Source organism: Rhagoletis zephyria, unplaced genomic scaffold (assembly GCF_001687245.7).
Source record: "Rhagoletis zephyria isolate East Lansing unplaced genomic scaffold, Rhagoletis_zephyria_1.1 Rzeph_scaffold_00244, whole genome shotgun sequence".
Lineage (NCBI taxonomy): Eukaryota > Metazoa > Arthropoda > Insecta > Diptera > Tephritidae > Rhagoletis > Rhagoletis zephyria.
This window is the reverse complement of record NW_016157328.1, coordinates 331584-347344: the sequence shown is the minus strand read 5'-3', so window position 1 is coordinate 347344 and position 15761 is coordinate 331584. Positions and strand designations below refer to the sequence as shown.

The following is a 15761-nucleotide window of genomic DNA, read 5'->3' as shown; positions in this document are numbered from 1 at the left end:
TTGTAATTTTTTAATTAATAAATTTTAAGACGAGTGACAATGTAGTATTCACGTAACTTTGCATTGAAATTGCTTTATGAGGTAGTAAGAGCTAAGCAATTAAAATACAGTTTGTATTCATTTTTGTGATAGTTTAAATTAATTGCCCCATGGAGTTTTAAAGAAACTATAAACTTTGCATCCATACCACCCTGTAGGTCGTTCCTATGGGACTTTAGAAGTCAGCTGGCAATAAAAAACAACTTTATTAACTTTTAAGCGGCCGAATGCAAATTATTGCAGCGTTGTCAAGGTAACAAGAAAAACAACATCGAGCCAACACAAACGATACGTCGAAATATAAATTTTCTTTCCGGTCCAGTAATGTCCATTTAAGCTCCATAAAGGATTAGGTTCTACTTTGGGCAGATCACCCATTCTGGCCACAAGTCGCAGTAAGTACCATATTGTAATTACAAATAATGCATAAATTTGCCTTAAACAATCAATTGGTGCTAATTGCATTTATTGCAGAGCAGCACCACGCCTTCAGCCAACAGTTCCATCTTGTAACACTGAACTTACACTTATGCACATTACAGCCTTAAATTACGCCTTATATTTTTTGGAAAGACAAAACATTCCATTTTTGTAGAAAAGTGTTGGGACACTTGTGACAGAGAGTATATATCCAGTAAACATGCAGTAATAGAAAAGAAGGTAAGTTTAATGGCAGTACTCCATAGACATGGGCGTAGCCAGGTAGGGGCTGGGGGTGTTCGAGCCCCCCTAACTTTCAAATTTTCCTTATATATATATAAAATAGTACCCTCAAATGCCAGCTTAATAGGGTCGAGGCCCCCCCTAAATTTCATTCTGGCTAAACCGATGTCCATAGATATGAAGCAGGAAGAATAGGAGAAATATTGACGTTTTCAGTATGTATTAGTCCTATAGATGGACTAAAAAACCTGCTAAAAACTCAAACAAGAATGGAACACCAGAAGAAGTATAAATCTACGCGTTTTAACGCCAATAACAATGATCCGAAAGCGGAGTAAAATTTTTTTAATAAACTCGAAAGTTATTTGCAAAAACCACTTCAGCCTTGCGTACCTTGTTTTGATGAATTTCACGCAAAGGCCGCCTACACAGAAAGTTCTGGGCAAAAATACTTTTGCCGCTCCTCTCCGTCAACACAGAAAGAAAACTCTACTTTTTTCCATAACCTCTCTTTGGGGAGGTTTACGATTGTCCTGCTATGATTTGGGAGGTTGTAGCCTCACAGTAAGCATTTAGCCTGGCGTAGACCTGTTCCTGAGCTGTTGTTGTTGTTGTAGCGGCACTACTAAGCCCCGCCTTTTTCGGGTCTACGTTCAATCATTTTCGTCAAGCTCAACTAACGGGAGGCCCAGGAAACGAGCTGTTTCAATGGGTTCGGACCAGAGGGAGAGGGGTGTTAGCTGAGTCGGATTGAGCTGGCATATAAAGAGGTGGTTGGTGTCGTGGGGGGATTCTCCACATGCCGGGCACTCATTGGGGATATTGGGGTCGGGTCTGGACAGGTAGCTGTTGAGGCGGCTACCGTATCCAGACCGTAGTTGAGCCAGGGTAATACGGGTCTCTCTTGGCAGTAGAAGCTCCGTCTCTTCTACAGGTGGTGATTGGGCTCCTATTACGGCATTCATAGGTCGAGAGTCGAGGTAGGTGGTAACTGACTCTCTATGAATGTCGTTGATGGCTCGTCTGAATCTCGTCTGGTCCAGTGGTTGGTCTACGTACTGTTGGACTGCGTCCTTGTACACGAATAGGTGCCCCCTGACGTGCCTGGGCGGAGGCTCCTCCTGAAGCAACGGTCTGTTAGGGTGTTCACTTCTGTGACACCCCACCAGAAATTGCTTACAGAGCATTTTGTTGTGTTCCCTTACGGGGAGCACTTGGGCCTCGCTGTGCAGGTGGTGCTCAGGCGTCATCAGAACACCCAGTCGCTGTCCGGAGTGCGGCGTTCTGACAAGTCGTCCAGCTTCGTCCACTGCGTACAACTAGTCCCCGGCGTCCAGACTGGCGCAGCATAGTTTAGAACCGGCCGGCCAATTGCCTTGTATGTTGCCAGCAACGTTTCTTTGTCTTTGCCCCAAGTGCTGCCGGCGAGCGACTTGAGGACCTTGTTGCGGCTCTGTACTTTATTGACAACTGCGGTTGTGTGCGTGGAGTAGGAGAGCAGGCTATCGAAGGTGACCCCTAAAATTTTCGGGTTGTTTACAGTCGGTATTGGTGTGCCATCGACGTGTATGCCTAACTCTAGCCTGACCTCCTTCGTCCAGGTGGTGAAGAGGGTCGCCGTTGATTTCGTTGGGGAGAGTGTTAGGCTCCTTGCAGTGAAGAAGCGAGAAAGGCTGGAGAGATAGTCGTTCACTTTTGAGCAGAGGGCATCAATTCCATTCCCGGACGCCAAAATCGAGCAATCGTCGGCGTATGAGATCACGGAAACTCCATCAGGTGGTTGAGGAAGCTTCGAGATGTAGAAGTTAAATAGTAAGGGGGAGAGAACACCACCTTGTGGAACCCCTTGTTTAATACTTCTTGGTTTCGAGGTTTGATCTCGGAGGATTACTGACGACTGTCGACCACTCATATAATTCGCACACCATCGCTTCAGTCCCTGTGGGAGTGAGGAGGCCTCGATGTCTTCTAGTAGCGTGGAATGGCAGACGGTGTCAAACGCCTTTGACAAGTCCTGCGCTACTAGGACCGTTCTCTCACAGGGGCGGTTGCGATTTAGGCCACGAGTTATTTGGGTGTTTATGGCGTTAAGTGCTGTTGTTGTGCTGTGCACTTTACGGAATCCGTGCTGGTGCTTCGCTGGGGTCAGGTGGCAATTGAAGTATGGGAGTAGTAGGGCCTCAAGCGTCTTCGCGACCGGTGAAAGGAGCGTTATCGTGCGATAAGAGTCTCCTTTGTTGGCGGTTTCAGCAGTGGGACCACTCTCCCTGATTTCCACACATCAGGAATGATGAGAGTGGCCATGGACAAGTTGAGGACCTCCGTTAGGTAAGCTACTCCCTTAGGCCCTAAATGTTTTAGCATCAGCATACAGATTCCGTCGGGTCCAATGGCTTTGGAGGCTTTCGCCTTCCCGATGGCCCCCTTCACTTCACAGCTGGTGAAAACAAGTGGTGCACTGTTTTTTGGCAGTTTGTGCAGCCTCCTGGTCACTCGACGTTTGGCCTTGTCTACCGAAGGGTGCAGTGTGAACTGCCTACTAAAGTAGGCTGCGCATTTCTTTGGGTCCGACGAAGCGCGACCTTCGAAAGAGATTTCCACTCTGTCATCACGCTTCGTTGGGTTGGACAGGGACCTGCTGCTGCCCAGAGGAGCTTCTCGGAGCCGTGCAGGCTCTTCGGGTGTTGGGTGCGTTGCGCGAGCGGGTAGCCGTGGAGGCTGATTGTGCCGTTTGGCTTGAGTAGCAGGGAGCCACATAGCTTGTGGCCCACTCCCGATGAGACCTAAGACCCGAGCAGGTTCTTAGGTGACTCCATCCGTTGCATGAATTGCACCTAACCGAAGTGGAGTTTGGGTCGATTCTGGCAAAAACAGCAGAAATACGTTTCTGGTCCGGGGTAGGGCTCTACGCCCGCCCGGAGAAGAAGGATGCGGAGCAATCCGGCTGCGAGGAGTTGCTCCATGGACGAACAATGATTGAGGGGTATCGCCGATCTAAGCGGGGTTAGGTCGCCGAAACAACAGCCCTTGGTCGGGTAAAACCCGAGTCATTCCGGTACGTAGAACCAGCTGTCTTGGGGAATGGGAATGTGTTCCTGAGCTATTCCTTGATTGTGCTAGGTCCGATAGCCAGGAAAGGCTCAGGCCCTTTAGCCGACGAGCCGTCGCCGTTCTGGCTAAGGCATCGTAAGGCAATTATGTATGCACATTAGGGTGGTCAAAATAAGTACAGTCGGAATTTTTCTGCTTCTGTACCCTTATTTTTTATTTTGAAATCAACAAATATTTAGGGGTCGCTCAAAGTTTTCCATGTATTTTATATAAATAGTTTGATATTATTATTGAGAAGAAACAGAATTTTCCGATCGAAAAATATTGATTTTTACAAATTCTATACCATTACTAAGAAATATGTTTTTTCCCATATAAAATACATGGAAATCTTGAGCGCTTTGAGCGTCCTATAAATATTTAAAGGTTCAGCCTCAGTGCAAAAATTATTTTCTTTATAAAACTAACAAATGTGTGGATAATACATTCGTAAAATCTTGAATCAACCAAAAATAACAAAATAAAGTTTTAAATGCATTTTTATTAAATTGCATGATACAAAAAAGAAGGTAATTTCAATAAACAACTTTCGACGGATAATAAATTTTTCGGAGTATTTTCTTTCCTATATTTATACCAATGTAATAACATTTCAAATCGAAAACCATTATCAGTGCTTGGTACTTTTTTTACTTACGTGGTTCGGACCTTTTTTTATTAAAAATATTTATAACGTAAACTGTAAAAGGAGACTTTATCGTAATTGTTCTTTTCATTTTGTAATTAAAACCACGCGCGCATTATTATGTTATTTTTTTGTTTTCTTATTTTGAATGCAATCTTGCGATTTAAAAATCGAATTCTAAAGAATGTTCTTCGCAAATGAAACCTTTTTATATTTTACTTTTAAATTTCTCATCAGATTTTGCAAAAAATTAGACTGTGGTTAGCGCATCATCATTAAATTTCACAAATTTTTAATTTATGTAAAACACCTGAAATCGGCTTGAACAGACCGCCCTCCGATAAACAACTAACACGATCGTCGTTTAAAGTACAAAACAGTGTATCAACAAAATGCACAACTGCGTTTGTGAGGTTGCATAATTTATTTTGTAGAGAGTAAAAACACTCATATTTCAAAATAGTTCTCTTTTTTACAAAGAAATCGCATTTCAGGACGAATGGATAAGGCTTGAGCCAATAGCTTGTGTGAGAAAAATGTCAGTTAGGCGGTACTTTAAGCGACGATATGTAAGTATATACTTTCTTCATGCGTTCTGAAACCTAGTCGTCAAACCCATTTTCGAAATCATGTAGCCGGAATAATTTTCCAGTTCATCATATTCCACACTTTTGAATGTACTGGTAATCTTCTGCTTAAAAAAAATATTTCTTCTAGGGATCAGGTGGCATGAATTTGATGAAATGTCATAATTTTATTCAAAATCAAATGGTTAACAACAACAACGAATGTCATTAAATGAAACTACCTTCTTTTTTGTATCATGATTAAATTGTGTGAGTGCTTTATCTATATTGAGAGTTATTATTAAGCAGTGTTGTTGTTGTTGTTGTTGTTGTTGTTCTTGTTGTAGCGGCTACACAACAGAAACAATAACAAACAGTATTGTCTTGTTGTTGTAGTGGCTACAACAACCCCGCCCAGATCGGTTGATATTCAGTCGTTGTCCTCAAGTTCCACTAACGGCAGCCCAAGGAAGCCGATAGGGTTGTCGGGTTTTCCGGGCATGCGAAGAGATGTTTCGAGTCATGTGGGGTCTCTCCGCATGCAGGACACTCATTTGGCACATCCTCATTCAATCTACTTAGGTAAGAGTTTAACCTGCTGCAGTAGCCAGAGCGAAGTTGGGCTATTGTCATTCGTGTCTCCCGAGGCAGATGAAGCTCCGTCTCGTCTATGTCCGGTGGTGGTGTGCCTAGACCGGCATTCACAGGTCTAGAGTCTACATAACTCCGGACTGATTCCCTGTGAATGCCGTCCAGGGCCAGTCGACGAACTTGCTTGACGAACCCCTGGACTTCGTCCGTCAGTTCATATAGATGCCTCCTGACGCGCCTAGGCGAGGGTTCTTCCNGTGGTGGTGTGCCTAGACCGGCATTCACAGGTCTAGAGTCTACATAACTCCGGACTGATTCCCTGTGAATGCCGTCCAGGGCCAGTCGACGAACTTGCTTGACGAACCCCTGGACTTCGTCCGTCAGTTCATATAGATGCCTCCTGACGCGCCTAGGCGAGGGTTCTTCCGCAAGCAGCTGTCTGTTCGGGTGGCCACTTCTGTGGCTCCCGATCAGGAACTGCTTGCAGAGCATTATGTTTTGCTCCTTTATGGGGAGCATTTGTGCCTCGTTGTGGAGGTGATGTTCTGGCGACATCAGGAGACATGATGGCGCTGTCCTGAGTGTGGTGTTCTGTTCAGTCTGTAGCTTCGTCCACTGCGTCCTACTAGTCCCCGGCGACCAATCTGGTGCTGCGTAGTTTAAAACCGGACGGCCTATTTCCTTGTATGTTGCCAGCAACGTTTCTTTGTCTTTGCCCCAAGTACTGCCGGCTTGCGACTTGAGGACCTTGTTGCGGCTCTGTAGTACTTTATTGACAATAGCGGTTGCGTGCGCCGAGAAGGAGAGCAGGCTGTCGAATGTTACTCCGAGTATTTTGGGATTATTCACCGTCGGAATTGGTGTGTCATCGACGTGAATTCCCAGCGGTAGCCTGACCTCCCTCGTCCAGGTTGTGAACAGGGTCGCAGAGGATTTCGTACGGGAGAGGGCTAGACACTTTGCAGTGACGAAGCGAGAAAGTTCGGAGAGATACCCGTTTACTTTCGAACACAGGTCATCAATTCCATTCCCAGTCGCCAAGCTCGAGCAATCGTCGGCGTAAGAGACAATCGAGACTCCGTGTGGTCGTTGAGGGAGCTTTAAAATGGAAATGTTAAACAGTAGCGGGGAAAGCACACCACCCTGTGGAGCCCCCTGTTTTATTTTTGTCGTCGACCACTCAGATAATTCGCCGACCACCGTTTGAGCCTCTGTGGGAGAGAGGAAGCCTCTATATCTTCTAGTAGCGTGGAGTGGCTGACGGTGTCAAACGCCTTTGACAGGTCCAACGCTACTAGAATAGTTCTCTCACAGGGACGGTTACGGTTAAGGCCAAGTGCTATCTGAGTGTTTATGGCGTTAAGTGCTGTTGTTGTACTGTGCACTTTACGGAAACCACGCTGATGCTGCGCTGGGGTCAGGTGGTTTGTGAAATACGGAGCAGCAAGGCCTCTAGTGTCTTCGCTACCGGGGAAAGGAGTGTTATCGGTCGATAAGATTCTTCTTGGTTGGGTGGTTTCCCCGGTTTGAGTAGTGGGACCACTCTCCCCACCTTCCAGATGTCTGGGATGATGAGAGTGGCCATAGACATATTGAGGATTGATTTAAGTTATCGATGGAAATTTTTTTTTCACAAAAAGAAGTTCGGCCAAACACTAACATATGTGTATGTGCCATTCTATTATTATTATTAATATTGGTCTTGTCCCACCCGTGACAAAAAAAGATATATTTAATAACAGAAGTTGAAGTTGTGTTTCGGGTTTGTTACATAATGTTAGAACTTCATTACAAATGTTTACCACAATTGCATTTTTGTTTCCACATAGTTAGATAAGAATAATTCAACAGTGAAGCATGTCCCACCCGTGACAGCCACGGATGGGACAGTTGTGAGAGGTAGGTTTAGAGCGCTGATAAGCTTTATTTGTTTGTTGAGGTAGACGCAGGGGAGGAGGGGTAGCGTGCCTATATACCCTTGTGGTCAGCTGATTAAGTTAAGTGACATTTTGACCAGTTTTGGTTTTTTCTTTTGTTTAGTTAATGTTTATAGTTTTTTTTTTAATAAAAATCTCGCTCATTACATAACCAGAACCACATAAATCCACATTTCAAACCCTACAAGAAATCTTACTGGCAAATGACCGGTCAAATGTCCCACCCGTGACGGTGGAATCGCCCATATGTATTAAGTTAATGAAACTTACCAGTTAGGAAGTAACTACTAATTTTTGTACGTGTGTCAAGTTAGCACTACACTTTTTGAAATTAGAAAAGTTAACTACGGCATTAATTGTAGTGTTTTTATTGTAAATTTGTTGTCTAAACAAAAAATGTGTAGCTCTCATTTTTAAAAAAATATGGTATGTAGTGCTAACTTGACACCATACACCTAGTCGATAGAATTGAGATATCCAATATGTTATTATGCCATTAATTGTAGCTTTTAACTTTAAAATTGCTGTGGAGAGAAAAAATTTGTAGCTTTCGTTTTTTAAGAAAAAATTGTATGTAGTGCTAACTTGACACCATACACCTAGTCGATAGAATTGAGATATCCAATATGTTATTATGCCATTAATTGTAGCTTTTTTGTTGTAAATTTGTTGTGGAAAGAAAGCTACAAATTTTTTATTTTCATAACAATTTTTAAAGTTAAAAGCTACAATCAATGGCATAGCAACTATTGGATATCTCCATCATGGTTGTTGCCTATATTCGCATTCGCATTCGTAACCGCAGAACTTCCGCATAAATTTTAACATTCGCATTCGCTTTCGCATTCCTTTGCGAATGCGAATATTGTGCAAGTGTCCCAAAAAATATATCAAAACACATCGAGCGCATGGAATGGAACAACAAAACGGATTTGATGGCTTATGGTACCGACAGCGGTGAGTAATTAATTGTGACTGCCTGAAACTAGGAAGAGCCATGCTCAGCTAACTAATAAAAAAATTAATTGTAAGCTGTTCATTACAGGTGAACCTTTCCAAGAGGTCACCCGGGAATTAAGCAAATCTGAGACCTTTATCGTCCGTGATTCCAATAATTGAAATTATTATAAAAAATGGGGTACCTTTTTAACCAAATAATAAGATTTTAAACTAAATCTGCTGGCAGCCATGACTTTCAAAACAGAATTTTCTCCGAAATTTTCATTCCTTCAAAATAACAATTTATTAGCCAGAAGACAGGATTAAAAATTAATTACAAAAACTAAAATCGAAAAACGCTGATGTCGTAAAAGGTTCTCCAAATTCTGAAACAACCAAAAGAATTGGTTCTCCAAATTGGAACACAACGGTGTTTAAACAGCGATATTGCCATGATGCTAGATTGTGAAGATGAAAGTCAGGAGGATACATCCGAAATTTGCAGCCCCCATGCAATTTTCGAATTATTGAACCGCAACAAAAAAAAACTGAAGTCCTCTCAACTGGTGCAGCGTCAATCGGAAAGAATTTACAATTTTGTAAAGTTTCAAGTTTTTCAATTTTGTCGCCTCGAGCGAGTAGTTATTTAATGGCGCAGGTTTGATTTGCGAAACAGGCTGTAACCCGAAAAAGGAGCAAAATTACTCTTCCAATTTTTTAATTTAAGTACTAAATAAAAAAAATATTTAATATTACTAAATTTTCCTCTTTTTTTACCTAAATCACCTAATGTACTCACCAAAAAATTTTTCTTAAAATGCAGCGACCTGTATAGACGGACGCTGTAATAAGCGGACACATTCTTGGGAACGAACAATATTAGTTTTTTTTTTCGATACAAAATGCTCTCCCATACACGGAGTTTCCGATAAACGAACGCGGACACTCAAAAATGTCCAGCTATGAAAAAAAACTCCCATAAGCGGATGCGAAGCTCTAATAAGCGGTCGATTTTGTTATGTTTTTCAGTCAAATGTTGACTCTTGCGCTTCTAGATATGTATATGTACACAAGAGCATAGCCCATATTCAAAAATATTTGCTTCTCTAGAAAAAAAGTTTTCTTTTCGTTGCCAATGGGCAATGAGATTTGTCGGTAGGAAAGAAAACGCAATAAATTTGAATTTATTTTTAATTCACCCTGTTTCTGTCTATTGAAGAATAAATATTATTTTAATTTAGAAACCCGCAATTTTATTCTTACGAAGTTCCTATAAGCGGACATCTCTCATAGGCGGACAAAAAAGGTGACCATAGGTGTCCGCATATTGTAGCTTTGACTGTATTTGACATCCGCATTCACATTCGCATCCGCGGATGTTATCTTTTAAACATCCGCATCCGCATTCGCATCCGCGGATGTCTAAAATTCCACATTCGCAACATCCCTAATCTCCATGCTATCGACTAGGTGTATGGTGTCAAGTTAGCACTACATACCATTTTTTATTAAAAAACGAGAGCTACAAATGTTTTCTTTCCACAACAAATTTACAACAAAAAATCTACAATTAATGCCGTTATAACATTTTCAATATCTCAATTCTATCGACTAGGTGTATGGTGTCAAGTTAGCACTACATACCATTTTTTCTTAAAAAACTAAAGCTACAAATTTGTTTTTCCCACAACAAGTTTCCAACAAAAAAGCTAAAATTAATGCCGTTGTAACCTTTTCATTATCTCAATTCTGTCGTCAATGGTGCATGGTGTTAAGTTAGCACTACATACTAAATTTTGTTCGAAAAAGGGTCAACTCAATTTTTTCCAGAAAAACGAAAGCTACAAATTTTTTCTTTCCACAACAAATTTTAAAGTTAAAAGCTACAATTAATGGCATTGTAACATATTGGATATCTCAATTCTATCGACTAGTTGTATGGTGTCAAGTTAGCACTACATACCATATTTTTTAAAATACGAGAGCTACAAATTTTTTCTTTCCACAACAAATTTACAACAAAAACACTACAATTAATGCCGTAGTTAACTTTTCCAATTTCGAAAAGTGTAGTCGTAACTTGACACACGTAATTTTTGTCGTTTTCTCCATAAAACCCATGCATGGAATTAAATGCAGTTTCCCCTGAGGTATGGCTAGAGGTCAAACTGTTGAAGTCTAGAAAAAAGAAGTCTGATGAGGAGATGTGGTGATCTCCGAAATAGCTGCTATAACTTCTACCGCTTAGACTTTGTTGCTTTTTCAACTTCTCCTAATAAACAATCGTGACACAAAGCTCAATAAAGATATTAAAAATAAAATATAGGCTCCATTATACCACTTATTGGAAAAGTGGGCGCGGCACCACCGCATGCTGCGTTTTTGACACCGCATATCTCTGAAAGTATTTGCGGTGGAGTACTGAAATTCAGTACGGGTGTATATGAAATTAAATCCATGCTCATGTAGTAAACTGAAAGTTATTGGAAAAATGGGCGTATCATCTATTCTATCAATACCTATTACTAATATTATAAATGTGAATGTTTGTATGTTTGTTACTCAATCACGCAAAAGGGCTGAACGGATTGGAATATTTGGCCCTAGATGGCTGTACTAGGAACTGACCCATTCGAAAAAATCATATTTATGGTTCGATTTTCTTGAAATTGCACGTACGCGTATTACAGACATAAAGAGAAATCATCCTACCAAAAATTGACACGATAGATAGGTGGTATCGAAGTAGAGTTATTTTAACTTAAAGTTCATTAAGTTTTTTTTTTAATTATGAACCATTTGCTGTTCGAAAGTTGTTTTAAAGCGCCGCAAAGCAAGCGGGTATTGGCTAGTAATGTAATTATCAGTTCGGCAGTTCGCTTCATTAAAAACTACATTAAATTAGCTATTTACAATCTTAAGAATTTTAATTTTGGGAAAATTACTAGGTTGGATATCTTTTTTTCTTTCTTGTGCAAGATGAACGTTTTTTCATATAAGAACCTACAGCAAAACAGTCTTATAAATCACGGATTTCAGAGTAGCTCATCCAGTTTTTGCAATAATGAATATTTTTTTTTATTTTGTTGGGTTCTTTGCGTCCGGAGGGAGGATCTGAAGTACTTTAAGGCAATCTAGTATAGAGTAATCCGTAGTTTCCTTGTGGTGTCATCCACACCAACATTTTCCTTTCATTTAGGTCCACTATCTCGACCATAAGATTCTGACCTCGTAAAATACTTTTGATATTTCCGTCTAGCTTTTGTGTAATGGCTCCATTTTATGCTTTTTTTTATACGTTGGTGGGAGCCGGTTCAGCTTTCAAAAATAGTTGCATTTCCTTCAGTTTTATTTCCAACAAATCGCCTGCAAAGTCCTAGATCCGTGAAGCCCTTCATTTATGCATTTTTTGTAGTTGAAGTGCCTCCTTCGCCCATTCTTGCTCTGTTATAGGTCTAATTTTCCTTTAAATTCCTAAAAAGGTTTTAAGTGCAGTTTTTACAACTTTGCGATACACTAAGGAGGCTACGCATCCTTGTACCTATTTAAGTGAATCCAAATAATAAGCATAATTTTCGTGTAGTTTGCTAAAAAGTGAAATAAAAAAGTAATTAAGGTGTTTTCTTCATATTCACTACTTTTCTTCAAAATTAATCATTCTTCAAATCGAGATTAAAAAGAAACTTCTCTGATGCCCACAAATCCAGATATAAGCTTGGATTTTGAGGAAAATATGTGTGCCTATTCAATTGAATCGGGCTGTATGTGCGCAAAATGCAGCCCTTACAAGCGATACAAATTTCAAAATTTTTGCCAAAATTTACCTATGACAAAGCACTTGAGATTTATCATGGACATACATCCGCGAAGCGACCAAGGAGCACTTCACGCTGGCAGTGTTGGCTGGAAGACTGCTTTGATGAGACTGTGTAGGATATACAAAGAGATGCTGGAGAAGTATCTTGGTCCTGCACCAGTCATACGCCATGCCGGTTGGCATCTAGGTAGGGCGAAGCTTGTCTCTTGCGTCAAAGAGCGCTCAGCACGCTATATAAGGGAGCAATCTCTTCTATGGGGCAGCTGTAGACATTGGGCCTGGGTACCAGCCGAGCCTGGCGAGATTCTGGAACTCATTCAGCTGGGAAAGGAAGGGTTACCCACCTGGTAATGGAGGATAGCTCGGAGTTGACGAAGCCAAGGAGAAGCAGCGGCTGTCACGTTATAGCGCATGCCGATGACACTGCACTCACAGCAACGGGCAAGCATCTGCAAACGCTATGCGAACTGTGTCTTGTGAATAGCTCGTCGAGGTAGTGTGCACTCAAGATCAATTTTACCGAGACTGAAATGGCTCTTTTCAAGAGGAAATATAAGATACCGTATTTTCAGACCTCGGAATAAATGGTGTGGGGGCATAGACTCTCCATTAAGGTAAAATATCTCAGTTGCATTCTCGACAGGACGTTGGACTGGAAGCGGAACCTTACGGAACTATGCAGGAAAGCCATTACCACCCTCTAAGCCTTAAAGCAGCTGAGGGCTAACGAGGGGTCTGAAACCACACGTAATACACTGGATGTACACGGCGGGTGTCCGACCCATCCCTTTCAATGGGAGCACCGTATGGTGGCCGGCTCTAGAAAAGTCCACTTACAGAGGCAAATTAGACCAAATACAAAGGGCTATACCAATTTTAATCACGGAGACCCTGCCCTACCTACTCCAAGTAGGGCTCTGGAGACTGTATTGAATCTTCTCCCTACCGACCTTTACGACAAATATCAGGCCAGCTGCAATGCAACATTTGGCTAGGAAATCGCCAATTCCTTTGGATGGTGTTAACAAATTTGTAAAGTTAGGTCCCTCCCCTTTGTGTGACAACATTAAGGCGCACGCCTTAAGTCGAGGGAGAAGCTCGGCCAAACACTAACATATGTGCAAGCGCCAATCTCTTATTATTATTATTAATTACATCAAGAAAAGTAAGCCTGCTTTCAAAGATTACACTCTCGAAGGAGTATGGTTGGAAAAGAGAGAGATCGCAGCGAAAGCCTTTGAAACAATCTTATGTTTTGTGAAAGATTATCTAATCTCTAAATCGAAGATTCATTCCTTGAAGTTTTTGAAACAAATGCACCTTGAGTTCTTACGTGAAGTTTCGCAAGATCATAGTTATTTACTGTCAGATGTCCACTCGTGACATTTTGAAGAAAAACTTCCCACCCAGTTCAAGAGATTGTAATTATTAAAAAAAATCAGAGAAATTGGTTAAACCTTACATAGGTATCGCGATACACGATAGCGATTTTTGAAACATTGATAGACGCGAGATTTTATCTCAAGCTGCAATTTACCTCAGAGAAGACATTCTTTTGATGAAAACCCAAAAATTACCGGATCATCTAACCGCCAGCAATTTGATGACAGGATAATGTAGCATCCCAAATTAAGTTCAATCGCACTCTACTGTGTGGAGAATCTTCCCAAGCGGCAACTGTCGAAAGAATTGTCGACTCGCTCTCCCTAGACCACGGTTGCCATTTCCAATTTATTTTTCGGACCAAAAAATTTACCAATTTTTATTACATTGCGAAATTGAGTGGAGTTTATTCCTCTTTACCAAGAAAATATGCAAATTCATTTTTTTATATTGCATCCAAAGTGCATTATAATTGTATATTATTAACATTACATTATTTAAAGTTTTAAATTATAATTAGTTTCTTAATTTCGGAAATGTGAGGCAGACTAAAAACGTTATGAACTAAATCACACAATTCTCCAAAAGTCGCTTCACCCAATCCATTTTTAATCAAACTCACTAGATCCCAAAAACATTCTATATTAGTACAGTTTTTGAAGTTACCTTCGCTCAGCATCAATTTGCGAAATTGAAATTCAATTATCTCTGCATCGTTTACCAATGCTGGAAATTGGTAGAGTAGCGGCAAAATTGATATCAGAAAGTGCTTTATGTGGTGTAATAATTTCAAGATGTTTAATATCTTTTCGACTGAAATCGAATGATATTTTCATGTGCTAAATGCTATGATTAAAGTTTTGCTACCTTTTCATATTTTTACCAGCCACTTTAATATTGGTCACCGAGTAATTGAAATTAGCAAGAAATCGCGATATTTTTTGAAGTGTGCTTTGACAGATGATCAGCCATTCCATATTTGAAGATCAGTGGCAAGGCGAGTTCACACTTTTAGCAGGTGCTGCCAATCGGCCCTATGTTGAATATCGTCATCATCATCGTCGGCGATCGTCAACGCATCAGTAACATGGCTGACGATGGCCGTATCCTCACTTTTAGTGACGATGACGATGTGCAACATAGGGCGGATTATTCACCAATTAAATACTTAGAAAAAACTGAAAACGCGAAACTTTTGCATGAAGTGAAATGGTGATAGTAACCTAACCAAATGCTTGTGAAAAGAATTGGACCAATGGACCAACCGAAAACAAAATGGACCAAATTGGGTCCATTTGGACCAAAACGGCAACCGAGCTCTAGACATGATTTTCAGTGTTTCCAATGGTGGAGTCAAAATAGCAATTTACATAACACCGGGCTTAGCTATAAAGGAGCATATGTATGCTGAACGAAATATTTTTTCCATGGCCCAGTTCAATTCTAAACGCGGTACAAATATAATATTTTTCTTTTAAGCTAAAGATATCTTTGCCGAATTCATTAATCAATTACTGCAACTTATTTACGTTTTGGTATCTAAATATCGCACACCGTCTTCAAAAGAGTCACAACTCAAAATTAAACTTTTGTCAGGAAATGCGAAAAACTATTTCTTCGGACATGATAAGCATATGGGCAAGGGAGACTTTACCTTAGTTTTTTTTTCACAAATTATAATAAAAATTTGCTCCAGATTTTGCTGAAAGGTAAATGAAAGCTCTGTGTACATTTTTAGTGCATAATTTCACAACTGCCGAATTTTGGGTTGTGCCTCTTTCCAGTGTAGGTTTCTTTTCAATGAGCGATGGGTGTTTCACATTCATTGATCAATGTGTTAACCTAGTGTAAGAAGTAATAAGTAGTGTAAGTGTAATAAGAATGTAAATGAAAAGTAGTTTAAGTCGAGTTATAAGGTTAAACCAGATGTGAGTGGTTCTTATGTACGAAAAGACCAAACCGATGGGGATGGATACGCCCAGAAGTGCCCCAAAACTTTAATGTATAATTATTTAGATTGTGTGAGTGCCGTTGCCGCTAATATTCCGGGTATTTTTTCTATTGATATAGCAATAAATAGGTATAGTTTT

At 40.6% G+C, this 15761-nt stretch overlaps 1 protein-coding gene across 1 annotated transcript in view; it reads left to right on the top strand.

Annotated features, from left to right (window-relative positions):
- The first annotated feature begins 228 nt into the window (after positions 1 to 228).
- Positions 229 to 15761, top strand: part of Rfx (regulatory transcription factor Rfx) — a 154146-nt gene continuing 138613 nt past the window's right edge. Inside the window, exons 1-2 of the mRNA XM_017609658.1 lie at positions 229 to 434; positions 514 to 699. The gene's annotated coding sequence lies outside the window, so the exon portion shown is untranslated. The remainder of the gene's footprint in view (positions 435 to 513; positions 700 to 15761) is intronic.